The sequence below is a fragment of the Meriones unguiculatus genome, chromosome 5, assembly GCF_030254825.1.
Source record: "Meriones unguiculatus strain TT.TT164.6M chromosome 5, Bangor_MerUng_6.1, whole genome shotgun sequence".
Classification (NCBI taxonomy): Eukaryota; Metazoa; Chordata; class Mammalia; order Rodentia; family Muridae; genus Meriones; species Meriones unguiculatus.
This window is the reverse complement of record NC_083353.1, coordinates 132,518,888-132,526,556: the sequence shown is the minus strand read 5'-3', so window position 1 is coordinate 132,526,556 and position 7,669 is coordinate 132,518,888.

The window sequence follows — 7,669 nt, the reverse complement described above, 5'->3', positions numbered from 1 at the left end:
TAAGGAGCAGGGTCATGAAAGCCATTCTCGCATGTAACTTAGTCTCAGCTGCTGGTTCCGGCTGATGAGTCCATCCGTTTCTGGCTCAAAAGCAACGAGGAAGAGTTTTAGAGGTGGAGATATTTGAAGTTAAAGGACAGAAGACAAACTCAGGGCCTTGGAACTGCCCGTCTCAATTTCTTCAGGACAGACGTCCTCTTGCTCGATTGTGAGAAGCCAGTGGCTCTGTGTGAACTCCACACCTCACCCTCATGAGGGCATTTCTTCAAAGGAGCCACGTCAACCTGAAAGACATGCAAGGTTGCCGAGTCCCGCCAGGACTTGAGTTCTGCTCCAACCGGAATGCGTCACTGAACCTTTGAAGACTAAACCTGTCACATCACACAGCTCTCACACCGACTGCTTAGTTCCCATTAGCACTAGCCTGTTTTCTTGCAAGTCTTTTCGGTATGAGTGGCCTGTACTCTCACAGGCTTTGGTGTTGAAGACCGCAGGCTTGACAGCTCCACCATCCTGTCTCCAGGCAATGCTGTGCACACGTGACTTCAGACTGATGGACCCAGTGCTTCCTCAGGCAAAGCACAGGTGTGTGAACTGGAGACTACACACGCCTGGCTTCTCGTTCCAAGGGTTTTGACGCTCTGCACTAGCCAACTAGTTTAGTGAGCTGTTCTTGGCTCTTGGCTAGCGGGAAGGATGTGGCCATCCAGCTGTGTCACATGATGCTGACACTTACATTCCAGGTGACCCAGGCTCATGATCCAGACCAGTAGGAAACCTCCATGGCCTTTCAGAGGACCATTCAGAAACCCTCAGAGATGCAGGGGTGCAAACCAGCCTACAGAAAGACACTTGAGAAGAAGATACACGGCTCCCTTTGGCGCCCTCTAGAGGCCATTCATCACCACACTGTAGATTGCGCAACAGCTCATGGCGGGGCCTGGTGGATTGGAGGTTAGAGTGGAGACAAAGGTCTTGTCAGCGATTTCCTCATTTCCTCCTATGGCTTACCAGCAACCTTTCCACATTCTTCATGTTGATTATTTTATATGACCACAGGACCTCTTTTCTCATGGAAACTTCATCATAAAAGCCTGGACTGAGGGGGAAAAAATAGAAACCACCAACAACAAATGAAAGCCAGAGACATTGGTCATGTCTATCAGTACTGTTTATTTTGATGCAAGCGTTTGAAGGCACTGCTTCAGCCCTGCTTCAGAACGCTTCGGATTCATAAACATGTGACCAGAGGCGGTTTTACCCCTTGTGACAAGCAGGGGAGGAGTCACTAGAGGAGGCTGTAGGTGTAAGAGCATGGCATGTGGAGTCTAACTGCCCTTGAGTTGCAACCATAAACGCCTGCATTTGGGTCAGTTACCCAACCTCTGTGGAACCTGGCAAACTGGGGGCCTCCCTCCCTCCCTCCTTCCCTCCCTCCCTCCCTCCCTCCCTCCCTCCCTCCCCGAGTTGCTGTAAGACTAAGGAGATGTGTCCGTCACACACATGCTGCCCCACGTGCTAACTCGATGTCTCTAGAAACTCAGGACAGTCGAGAGGAAGAAATTAAGAAGCCAAATTGCAAAAGTGTTCTTGTAGGGTGTTGAAAGCGTCACATTAGTGAGTCCTAGAACCTGGCTAGCATTCCACTGTGTTCGCCTTTTCCTGAGCAGAGAGTCTCACCTTTGTGTGAAGCAAACCAGACAGAGAAGATCAGGCACTTCCCCTCAAAACAGATGCTACTCCATCTAGCCAGGAATGAAGAGCTGGCACCAGGCCCTGCGGCCTCTTAGATTCATGCTTTCCCCATGCCCAGTAACTATTGCAGCCAATATTATTTGATAAGACAGATGCATTTCAAGGTTGCTCGCTGTTGCTTCCCTGAAGAGCAGTTTCTAGCCCATGAGGTGAACACAGCACAGAAGGATCCAGGGCATCCTACCAAGTCAACCATCATTGGTCAGAGTTGCTCGGACTCCTCCCCTACAGTGTGCGCACAGACTGTTTCTTCATTTGCAGAAGCTTCGAATTAGTGAGTGTCTATTGTTTAGCTTTTTCCCCTAAATGAAACGTTTACTCAAGACTCAGAAAGTAAGCAAAACTCACAAGCCTCAGGAAACTCAAGAAACACACAGGACTTAAGGTGTGAGAAAGCACTGCACCAGGCAGAAGGAAGAGGGAATTCCGATTTCTGAGTCATCATCTACACTGGGGTGAGACCGCCGGTACTGCAAGTTTCTCTGAGTCACTGCTGCCCCCCCAAGTAGCCCCAACAAACCCACTGTTTCACCATGCCACTCCGGAGAGGTCACTTGTCTTGTCTCTTGTTAGTGCAAAATACCTGGGTAAAACAACATGAGGTGTTGTGGATATAAACATGTTTTTGTTTTGGTCCCAGGTGTGGGATGTGGGACTGATTCAGATGATCCACAGCAGCAGACTATTTGCCTTGAGGTCTTTGCCAGCTGTAGGTAGTTTAAATCTGAGGACTTTGGAAGAGAAGAAATGCCAGAGCCCAGAGAGTGTGGAGCAGAGAAAGAACAAGGCTGCTGCTTCCTCCCTTCGGCTCCTGTTGCTGTTGTTGCAGTGAGACAAGAAGTTGGAGGTCTCCTGAAACGAGGACTGGGCTGGCTCCAAGGAACCCAACAAACCTAACCAGCAGGAAGCAGCTAAGAGAACTGCACCCCCTTCTCCCACTAACCTTTTCTCTCTCCTACCTGGTGTTGGGGTGTTGGAAGGGACTGGGGTGGAGCACGGAGAAAGAGATATCAGAAATGTAAACAAAAGGGTTTTTAAAAGTATGCCAACAGTGTGGTAAAGTGTATTTTGGCTCCTGTTTCAGAGGATTTCAGTCTACCATGGCAAAGTGAAGGGCTGCAGAAGGCTGTGGCCAAGGCTTTGCTTACTGGGGCCAGCCAGGAAGCAGGTGGCATAGCACTGCAGGAAGCAGGAAGCGGGCGGCACTGCAGGAGGCAGGTGCAGGAAGCAGGAAGCGGGGTGGAGGGTGGGACCTTCAAGGCCGCCCTCAGGTGCTGGAGCACACCAGCTTGAGGTTGCCTTGTTAGGCCCGCAGCCTTTCCCACCAGCTGGCATGTAGGAATCACGGCATGACCCTGCTGAGGGCCTTGGATACCCACATCCTAAGAGCTGGGAAGAGGAGAAACGGCTGAGAGGGCATGTCAAGAACACGGACCTCGGAAGGGAAGCTTGCATGCTCCTGCTGGGGTAGCTGTGCCCGTGCTGGCTGTCACTGGCCGGAGCAGGGTTCACGTCTGCCTGCTCTCTGAAGGGATGGCTAGGAACGTCCAGCACAGAGGTCCCCAGCAGTGTGTCCATCGTCACCAGGGAGCTCAGACGGAGATGCTGCATGTTCTCCAGGCTTCTGACAGTCCCCAACTGGGCGCCCCGCCCACAGGGTGTGCTACCATTGAGTGTGGCTTTCAGGAGACAACTGAGCACAGGGGAGGCTGACGTGACGAAAATGAAATCCCGGTCAGATCAGGGGAATCAGGGCGGCGTGTCATGTGACCTCCCTGCAGCCTTGGCACTGAACACACCACATGCACACACCCTGTGCTCCGTGGGCACACCATGAGGTGCCAGTAAAACCTCCGGGACCGCACAGCTCCTGCTCAGGAGTGCGTACTGCAGGGTTCTGCTGCATGAGTGAATGCCGCTGCTGTCTGAGTCTCACAAAACATGTTACACGAACTTTGTCTTGACATTAAGACAAAGTTCTAAAACAATTTCAAAAGTGGCCCTGGGCACACTCTCTCATCTGTCCTTTGTATTTAATGCAGAATGGTGTCTGGGCAGTACCTACCCTAAATGCAGGCTCCAACTGAGAGATGCCCTTTTGCTGCCACCATGGTCGCTGACAAAGTGAAGGCCGAGTCTGGTCTTCTGGCACCAGTGCAGACTCACACTTTAGGGAGAAGCAGCAGCAGCAGCCATCATGGCCACCGGGTTCGGCCAAAGCAGGCTGAGCTGGAGGGAGGTGCAACTGGGACTCAAGAGAACCCTCCTGGGCTCCTGACTTTGGCCTCAGGAAAGGAAAGTGCCAGCCCCGTCCTCACCCTGCCTGGAGATGTTCTCTCGCAGATGCTTGCCAAGAGATCCATCTCCCTCCACCCCAGATCGGTGCAGCGAGCCCTGCTCTCTTCTATGTGTCATTAGACTTAGAAACACACAGTGGCCTGCGGCCTGGGGTGGTAAGAATGACAAGTGGGAAGAGGCAAACGCTCACCGAAAGGAAAGATCTCAGCTCCGACAGGCTGCCAACGGCAGGCCGGGCAGGGGGGCACGCTTGTGTCTGAGCCCTGTGCACAGCTTAATCCTTCCCCCCCGGCGTTCTGGATCCTCCCCCCCACACCACCCCATAGATGGGGAGTTACACAGGTCCCCGTGCCTGCCTGGTTCCGACACCACACTCAGCTGACCCTTGTCCTTCCCGCCTTTAAACTTGAGTTCCCAGTAGTGGCTCAAGGCCCGGTTTCTCCTTGGAAGGAAATGTCTTTGCAGGAGAAGTCTGTGTCGGATTAGCTTGTCTGTCAGCAGCACGGCCCACAGATAATGAGGAGTGTTTGACAGAGACCAACGCTGACAAATGGTCCACATTTTTGAACTCATTTCAAAGTACAAATTCTGATTTCCTTTCATTTTCTGGATCTCTGAGAAACTTATAGACAATTTAATTGGCTATATTTGAGGGAGGGCATTCCTAAAATGCTGGGTATAATATTTGGTTTAGAGAAACAGATACTATAATGGAGGCCATTGTTCAAGGAAGTAGAGACAGGTTCATGGATTGCAAGCCTTGGATAACATATAAAGAAGATCATTGAGCCTGAAATTGGAAGAATTCTGTTGAAAGACAGAAGACAATCCTCCAGGGAACTTGAGACAGAATCAGTATTTGATGGACAATTGCTAAGACGCATTTATTTTGTATCACTTTGTAATGAGGCTGGACTAGACAGCTGTTTAAAATTCCACTGGAAACATTTGGATTCTCAAACTCAAACATTTAGATTACAGAACACAAGCGTGTTTACCCTTTTGTTCTTCCACACGGATTACTCGTGGGGACAGTGGAATCTCTGAGACGTGGGTTTGCTGCAGCCCAGCCCTTCCAGAAGCGTTGCAGACTACACACACGCTATACATCTGGACAGGGCTAGCGGGAGCCGCCACGAAGCATGCTGTAAGAGCACCAGAGTGGCGAGTCCACAGACAGGGACGGGCCTCTGGATGGGAGGGGCCCGGGGCACTCTCCTCCTGGGAAGAGTGTGTGACAAACACCGTCTGTCCTTCTCCTGTTGTGCTGCCCTGCTGCCTGCAGAGGTGCCCTGGAAACAGCGATCCTTCACGCCCAGACAGCATCGTCTGGACCTGTGCGGCCGGTTCTGGACCCGGCGCCGGAGCCCGCCCCTGCCAAGCACAAGCCCGGGCGCAGGCTGTCTAGAGCAAGTTTCCGCTGCTGTCTGGATGCGGACGCTCCGATCCGTTATTCACCCTAACATCAAAGAAGAGTCCGTCTTGTAAGATGGAGCTGAGCCCGGTCAGCCCACATCTGCCTTGGGCGAGTCTCAGGCTGCCGAGAACCTCTGCTGGGAATTCAGTGGCTTTCACTTCTCCAACATCTCCACCGAGTCTGTCCCACAGGTTCTTAGCATGGGTCCATGGGCAGTAGAAGACCACACCTTCCCCGGAGTGCCCTGGCTACCCTTGTGTGACCGACACTTGTCTTGAGGGGCTCAAAGGAACAGTCACAAATGCTGTCAACCAGGTCTGTGGAATTTCTAATGCAGAGCGCCCTTGGACTTCACACCAGGTGCTCAGCTGGCGTGGCTGGGACAGGTGCTCAGCTGGCGCGGCCGGGACAAGCAACACATGACCCTGACCCTGGCACCACTTATCTCCTCAGCCACGGTCACATCCTCTTCTTTGTAGTAGTAATCACATGTCCTGTTGCTATAATAAAATATCCCAAGAAAAATGATGCAAGGAAGGTTTCTTTGGCTCAAGGTTCAAGAGTCCAGTCTCCCTGCTGCGCAACAAGGCAGCTGCCAGATGCCGGAGTCCCGTCTCCGGGGGAGGGGTGACAGTCAGCGCCCTCCGAGAAGCAGAGCCTCAGCCCTCACCCGTTTCCTCTGGTAAACCCGTGCTCGGCCTTCTCCTTGCCCCCGCAGCGGAGCCCCGTGTACGGTGTACCGGTGCGCGTGTCAGTGACTGACTTAGTGCTGATCTTGTGGGCATGAAGGCCGGAGGGTGAGCAGCCGCACAGGTACATCTGTCACACCCAGCACCAGGCCTGGCCTCAGTGGTGAAAAGGTTAATAAAGGAGACAGTCATGGGTACCCAAAATTGCATGGCAAACATTAGGCTTCTTGACAGAAGAAACTTTTTTGGGGGAGGGTGTTTCAAGACAGGGTTTCTCTGTATAGCCTTGGCTGTCCTGGACTCACTCTGTAGACCAGGCTGGCCTGGAACTCACAGACTCACCTGCCTCTGCCTCCCAAGTGCTGCGATTAAGGTGTGCACCACACCTGGCTGAGAACCTCCTTTTTGAAGGCGAGGTCACTAGAATGTGATCCGGAGCTGTGACCGGGCCACATGGGGACTCCCCCACCTGCCATTTGGTGAGTGTGGCCCTGGCCCAATGGTAGGCTTTCCTCTGTGTAGGACTCAGACATGAGACAGCCAGAGAGTCATCACTTCCTGGATTGGCCAGAAACAGAACATGACTCCTAATTCACGTACCACAAACTTTTCAAAAGTCCTCTTCCACGGCTGTTACCTTGTTTATTCAGAGCCTCAGCTTCGTCTCCCTGGACACCTGTGACTCTTCACAACCATCGTGGGTCTGTGGGGAAATAACCTGTATGCTTTGCTCATGTTTAAGGATGAATTCACAGACCCCAGCTGTGTTCATCCACAGTTGACACAAACAGTCTGAGCTTTGGTACAACAGCATGCTAATTTCAGCACCTTGTTTCCATTTGCCTGTAAACTCTAGTCTATTTGAAAATTAGAAAAAAAAAAAAAAAAAAAAAAAAAAAAAAGCCTAGAAATCCTTCTGTAGCAAACACAGCCCAGGCTTTTCCTTGCTACAGATACTGTCGAACATCCTGACCTTGTTGGTGACTGTGTCAACTTTTCAGGACTAGAACGGGACACCTGCTAGCGTCGCTGAAAAAGGGGGTTTGTTTAGCATCAGCTTTGAGGTGCTCTAAAAACTCCAAATAGCACCTCATCAGGTGGGAGCACCTAGCCTCCTGGGTCATGGGGAAGGTAGGAGCACGCTGGGGAGGAAGGAGAGAGACTGTGGCCCTCTGCTCCTTGCCCAGGGACAGCTGTTGGAGTGGACAAGGACCCCCCACAAGCCCCTAAGGGTGCCATGCTGAGACTGTCACCAGAGGAACACGCTGGCCAGGGGCCCAGCAAGCTGAACACAGCATGGCGTCCACTGTTCTGGTTGGCTGATTGGCTAACTTTCTCGCCAGGTCACACAGACGGGAAGGAGGGCTGGTTGACGCTGCTGGTGTGCCACCTGGATTTGTGTCCCTGAATCATGCCCCCTCACACACTTTTGCTCTCTTTTCCTTTGAAGCTGTGCCTTGAGGCACCTACATCACTGCTAAGTGGGCCCACAGGAGGATGAGGCCCAGGC